General features: G+C 53.3%; 1 pseudogene; it reads right to left on the minus strand.

Moving 5' to 3' along the window:
* Positions 1-4,230: 4,230 nt before the first annotated feature.
* LOC136102540 (inositol 1,4,5-trisphosphate receptor-interacting protein-like 1) lies at positions 4,231-6,544 on the minus strand (annotated as a pseudogene).
* Positions 6,545-6,912: the final 368 nt, after the last annotated feature.

Below are 6,912 nucleotides of genomic sequence, written 5' to 3' on the forward strand. Positions count from 1 at the left end.
GCAGCCACGTGGAGCTGCAGCATGCCTGGACGAGGGGACATCTGGTGGAGAACGTGCTGAGCATGTGCATATCCTTGAGGATGCACTGAGTAAATACCACCCTGTATCACCCTTCTTCCAGGTTATGGTGCTGCCCTTCTCCCACTAATGCAATCTTCAGCTAGCTGACTGCTTCAACAGGACTGTTTTCATTGTGTGGACAATCGGTGGGGAGAAAGGCAAGTCGGACATCTTCCTGAGCATTTGGTAGGCCAAAGCGGCTTCACTGACACTTACTTTCTCTCTGATAGGATTGTGCTTTTTCAAGTAGCATTTGGTCACCTCATGATATCATACTCATCCTTCATGGGTCCTTAGGATTTTAATCTATATCTTCTGGTTTTCAATTGTCTTTAGCAGGGATTGTACCATTTACAGTAACTAGAGCAAACACATGAAAGTTGCCTGCCTCTTTCTGTCTAGATATTTATCACACACAGTTTGGCTATATTCAGGTCATTGTATTCAGTTTCTTACTTACAATACATCTATTAATAATTAGTTAAATACAAGCTAAGCACTCCGCTTCTAGAAAATGTATTACTTAATCTTCTGTCTCCCTCTTGTCATGCAGAAGGATCTAAAACTTGAAAAATATGCCCTGTTTTTGCAGGTGGTCAGAAAGCATTTATCCTGTCAATTGGTTAATGATGGGTACGTCTTTTGTAACTTAATCACTGAGTCCATTAGTTTAGCAGTCACCAGTGTGTCCTGGCAGCCCAAAGGGCCAACCGTGTCCTGGGGCACACCAAGCACGGCATCGCCAGCTGGGTGAGGGAGGAGATTGTCCCGCTCCACACTGCGCTGGTGCGGCCCCACCTGGAGCACTGTGTGCGGTTCTGGGCACCACACGATTAGCAGGACATCCAACTCTTAGAGTGTGTCCAGAGGAGGGCGACCAGGATGGTGCAAGGCCTTGAGGGCAAGACTTGTGAGGAGCGGCTGAGCTCCCTTGGCTTGTTCTGCCTGGAGAAGGCTGAGAGGTGACCTCATTGCAGTCTACAGCTTCCTTGTGGCAGTTGCACATCCCCTGGGGATATCTGGAGACTTCAGTAGGATACTTGATGGTTCTTCAGCACCTATTGTGTTTTTTTGTGCCCCACTGTGCCTGTGTCCACGTACAAACCTAGGTTGGTGCTGGCAGTCATGTCCTCCCCACACCTGGGGGCAGGGTGACTTCACCTCCCCTGGCTGGGGGGGAAGGAGGGGTGGGACCCTTGGTCGATTGACAGGGTCCTCAACAAAGGAGGTTCCCAGAGAAGCTACAAAGCTTCTGGACCATGTTGTAATGACCACAGCCAGATCTGACCAGGTTATAAAATGGGGTCCCCACCAAAGAACCCCTTTGAGTGGCCTTCTTGGAGCAGCGGGTCTCTTAACTGGAACCTTCCATTAGATTGCGACACTGTCTAGGGAGACCTCCCAGGATTGAGAGCGCCTCACCTCCTCACTTGGGTCAGTGGTTGTTTTTCTCTGCTGGATAGACCCTTGATCAAGTCCTTGCCTAACCCAGGCAAGTAAATATGTCTTCTGGGTACCCTTGAGTGGGAGGCATCTAGATTTGTTTCTGGTGAGTGTATGCATGCACACCGTGGATCCTCATTATTCTATGTGGTCACACCCCAATAATCTCCTGTCACGGTCCATTCGGTGATGGACTCATGATAGTTCATTTACCTTGATCTCGAAGTGCAAAATTAAAGCAACCAAAACACCAAGGGCTTATAATTCAGTCAAACAGTGTTACTTTATTATTTTGCCCATAAAGCAGGACGCGATAGAGAAATGTAGAGAAAAGGTGAAAGAAAAAGGGGGAAAAGGATTTCCTACCACCAAACGAGTCCCAAAGGCATCCCTCTGGTCTCAGATCCCATAAGAAGAGTCCTGCTGGTCCTCCGTCATGATCCGGGATCCTTTGGTGGGGAAATCTCAACAATGTCCAGTCAGGAAACTTCTTTTATGCTTCTCCACTCCCCCACACCCGGTTCCCATGGATTGAGGCCGATCTCCACCTTTGTTTTGCAATCCAGGCTTAAACTGTGCAGACCCAAAAAGTCCGCACTTTGCTTGCCAGAACCCATCTACGCCTGCAATGCCTCGCATTTAGGGGTCTCTTACTGGTCCGTTGGGTGATCTCGAGACCCTTGGTGAGCCTCTGCGCATGCTCCTCTTTGTTGGCCTTAGTAACAGTGAGGAGGTGGGGACAAGTTTGACTGAGGCAGCAGGGGAAAATCCACCTTCTGGATGTCGGCTACTGTCCCCAGGTCAGAGAGACCTGTATAACACAATTCCCTTTAGAAGGTGGGGGCAAGTTTGGCTGAGGTAGCAAGTGAAGTCCATACAGCAGCTATTGTTACCGGTAGCCCCCCAGGTCGAAGAGACCTGTGCAACACAATTCTCTTCCTCAGGCCCCTCTCCAAGTCATTGTCCAATTCTGTCTACCAGGCCACCTGTTCTACAAGTCCCTGATGGTGATGTTCAGGCAAATACTGTTCTTCAAACCGACTCTTACACCACCCTGTGGCTGAACATTGTCACACCCCAACGATCTCCTCAGCTGATATCCAAGTCTGTGCTTTATGTTGTTGGAGTGTGAAGCACTTTATATAAAACCTGTTTCTAATCACTTCATTTGCAACAGTTTTCTGGCTAGAATAAAGTGCGGATTAGAACTTGTTCTCTGCCTAGACTGACTTTTGGGTTATCTCCATGACATTCCTCAAAGGGGGCAGTAGAGGGGGAGATTACAGACCTCCTCTCTCTGGTGACCAGCCATAGGACACGAGGAAATCGAATGAAGCTCCGTCAGCGGAAATTCAGATGGGACATTACAAAAAGTTCTTCCCTAAGTGAGTGGAGGGCAGCTGCTGCTGGCTCTCCAAGGAAGGGGTCAAAGCATCGAGGCTGTTGGAGTTCAAAGAGTGTCTGGACGACACTCTTAGACAAATGGTTTAATTTTACGTAGTCCTGCGAGGACCTGGGAGTTGGAATTGATGATCTTTATGTGTCCCTTCCAACTCGAGATATTCTATGATTCTATGATAATAACCGGAGGGCCATGCAAGGCCGGGATGTTTCCTGAAAGTGCAAGGGGCAAGGAGAGAGAACAATTCCTGAAAATGCAGGTCTTCCGGCAGACCAGGGCAAGAGTGAATGAATTCTTGATTTTGCTACGCCTGGGCACGTAGCTCTTGCTTTACGCACTAAGCTGTCTTAGCTCAACACACAAGCTTTCCCAATTTTACCCTTCAGATTCTCTCCACCGTGCCCCTGGAGGAAAGGGCTTGAGCAGCTGTGTGATGCCAAGCTGCCTGCTGGGATGAACCCGCAACACCTGGTAAGCCAAAGCCAGATGAATCATGAAACCAGAGCCCGCCACATCAGCTCTTCTGCAAAATGCTCCCTGATTCTGTAGCAATTCAGCAATTTATTGCCTTCCTGTGGCCAGTTTTTGGTTGCCAGGGATTACAGGATGTCTTCTGTGAGAAACTGTGCCCTGTGCCTGTGTTCCCCGAGAAACCGACACACAGACACTCACAGATGCAGCATTTGTTCAAACACATTTTTATTGAAAACTCTGCACAAAGCTCCCAGAAGGAATGGACACTCTCAAAGTCAGGGGTGCAGTCGCTGCCTGGGTGGTAACGGAGTCCCTGTCACAAGCCTCCTTGCAACAGCCTCTACAGCCGCATTGTTTCCCACTCCACAGCGTGTGTTTTTGCTGGGGAGGAAAGCTGTGGCACCAGTTCCCACTGCCGACTTATCAGCGTGTTCCCCAAGTCCAGCGTGCTCGGTTCTGTGGCACCAGCTCCCTGGGGAGTGTCTGGGGTGGGCAGAGTGTCCCCCAGACCCCAGAGGACACACAGAGGCACATGGAGCGGTGCCTTGTGCTTGGTCCCTGCCCCACCAGAGCACCCAGCGAGAGTATCTGGGCCAAAGTGAAATCGCCACCACGGTCTTGACAGTGAGAGGGGAAAGCAGGGTGAAAATCCTCTTTGTCATCACCGGCTGCTGCACTGGGGAGACCATTGAGAGGGGAACGCTGCCAGTCTTGGTGGAGGGCTGCTGCGCAGGGTGTTCCCTTTCCGTTCCGTGCCCTGCGTTCTCCTCTCTTTTTTCTTCCTGGAAGACACGGTCGTCTGCCAGCAGCTGTGACCTCCGCAAGCACAGCTCTGTGCAGGGTGACCTCTTTCAGTGTCCATGGAGAACCAATCTCCGAAGCCGACTTCGCAGCTCCTCAAACTCAAGCTGTGCGTGCTCATGGGCATCAGGATTCTGCGCCAGGTGTTGGAAGAGGTTCACTGGTGCAGCCATTCGCAATTCCAGGGGCAAGATGATCTCCTCAGGCACGTTCTCATTGCCAATGAAAAAGTGTTTCAGTTCTTTCTTCTCCAGACAGCTCTGCAGGTACTGCAGGATGTCGTTCAGTCGTTCCCAGAAATGCCTCCTGCCCCACTCTGACAGGGGTATAGTGGTGAGCAGGTGCATCACAACGGTCTTCAGTGTGTAGGTGTAAAAGTCTCTGCCCAGCAGGCAGCGGACGCAGATCTGCAGGCATCTGAGGTGGTAGGTGTCAGGCTGTGCCTGGCTGGCGATATGCCTGAAGAACTTCATCTCTGCCACAGCATAGCTCTCTGGCCACATCGTGCTAGGGGTGTAGGCAGCCTCTGTATACTGGCTGCTCACAAAGATGTCAGAGTCGCCTTCCTGCACCCCAAAAAACAACTCAGTTAAAATCCTTTTCTCCCGACCTCGTGTCACACGGAATTTGCAGGAGCGGTCGGAGGGCAGCACTGTTAGGCGGTGTGCAGCTGAAATAGGCAGAGCCCTCCAGGAATGTCTCACGAACATCTGGAAGTAGCGAGCAATTTTCTGCACATCTAGGTAGGAGTCAGTGCAGAGGTCGTCTAGGATGTTGGGGCCCGCATTTCTCCTCTGCTGTTGCTCGAGGTCATGGAGGAAGCAATGTGTCCCTCTTGCCGGCCGCTCCATCTCACAGGTACACACCAACTCCACACGGGTGCGAAAGTTCCTCATTGGCCACACGGGGCCCGGCTCCAGGTGGAAGATGTGTCCACGGGGGGGCTTCAAGGGCAAAAGCAGGCGGTAGGTGATGTCTTCCTCACGGGGACTCCAACCTTCAAAGGCACTGCCCACCTCAATGGCCTTTTCCAGCACTGGGAAACAGGCATTTGACAAGAGATACCGAAAGACAAGGATGAAGGTTTCCATAAGGTCCCTCACAGTCTGGTAATCTCTGTCCAGGTGCTGAACTGGCCACTGGATGTGCTCCTCAAAAAACATTCCCGGCTCATTTGCATCGTCATTCTCTTCTTCAGCTTCATTTGCATTGTCATTCTCTTCATGTTCCTCCTCCTCCACATCACTATCAGAGCTCTCTTCTTCTCTCTCTCGCTCACGGCTCCGTTTCCTGAGCCACCAGCAGAACCCAAAGAGCAGGACCAGGACTCCAGCAATGGCCCAGCACTGCCAGTGCTGCAAGGCAGAGAGAAGGAGGGATGACCAGGCAAAGCCACTCTGCTCCTGGTTCGTCTGCTCCTGGTTCATCTGCTCTATCTCCTGCCACAGCCGAGTCATCTCCTGGTTCAGCATCTCCATACGCTGCTCCATATGTTCACGCATCTCCTCATCCAGCTCATAGCCGACCAACTGCACGTTCAGAGTAAGAATTTGAAAAAGCCCGAAGACAATGTCCAAGAGAGCCATGGTCTGCAGGAGAAGGGAGAGAAGGGGCTCAGTGGAGCTGGGTGGGAGGGAGGGGGCTGGTGCCTAGGGGAGCGGGGCGGGGGGCACATAGGAGCGGGGCCGAGGCAGCTGGGAGGCAGCAAAGGCTGCCCTGGCGGTAGCGGGGGCACCGGCCATGAGGTACAATGAGCAGGAGCTGCTGAGCCTGGCCCAGCAGACCGCCGAGAAAGTGGCCGAGATCCTCATGAGGCTGCCCAAGAAGGGGAGCAGTGAGCGGGAGTGAGGGGCTGGGGCAACAGTGTGATGGGAGCGGCTGAGGGACCTGGGGAGTTCAGCTGGAGAACAGGAGCTGAGAGGAGACCTCCTGATCTCTGAACTGCCTGAAAGGAGCTTGGAGCCAGGGGAAGTCGGGCTCTGCTACCCAATAACAAGAGCCAGGACCAGAGGAAACAGCCTCAAGTTGCACCAGGGGAGGCTGAAGTTGGATCTGGGGAACAATTTCTTCCCCAAAGGGCTGTCGGGCATTGGAACAGGCTGCCCAGGGTAGTGGTGGAGTCACCATCCCTGGAGGGTTGAACAGACGCAGATGAGGTTCTCAGGGGCATGGGACAGTGCCAGGGCTGGGTTAGGGTTGGACTGCGTGATCCTGCGGGTCTCTTCCAACTGAAAACAATTCTGTGGAGCAGGGGGCAGGTAGGAGCGGGTCCGAGGCAGCTGGGAGGCAGCAAGGGCTGCCCCGGCCCCAGCGGTGGCTCCGTGCCCTGGCCAAGGTGCTCCCGCGAGTGGCCGGGCCCTCCATGCAGGGTGAGAACCCAAGCCCGGGGGCTGCGTTTCTGTCCCAGCCCCGTCCAGCCTGGCCTCCCCCCACCTGCGCACTCACCGCTGGCCCAGTCCGGACTGGGGCAGCGCTGCTGCTGGTGCCCCTGATAACCGCCCCATGGGGACTCGTCCCCTGTGATGTCACAGGCGCCAGAGCATGTCACAGGCACACCCGCTGGCCGTGCCCGTCCGGCCCACTCACAGCTGCCCCGCTGTCCCAGTGAAGGCTGGGCCAGAGTTCATGTTCTCCATGGGCCCTTGCGTGGTGCTTCACGCTGGGTTTGTTATCCTCTGCCTGCCCCTGCCAGTCTCATAATCATAGAACATTTTGGGTTGGAAGGGGCCCAC

This window comes from Patagioenas fasciata, chromosome 5 (assembly GCF_037038585.1).
Source record: "Patagioenas fasciata isolate bPatFas1 chromosome 5, bPatFas1.hap1, whole genome shotgun sequence".
Classification (NCBI taxonomy): Eukaryota; Metazoa; Chordata; class Aves; order Columbiformes; family Columbidae; genus Patagioenas; species Patagioenas fasciata.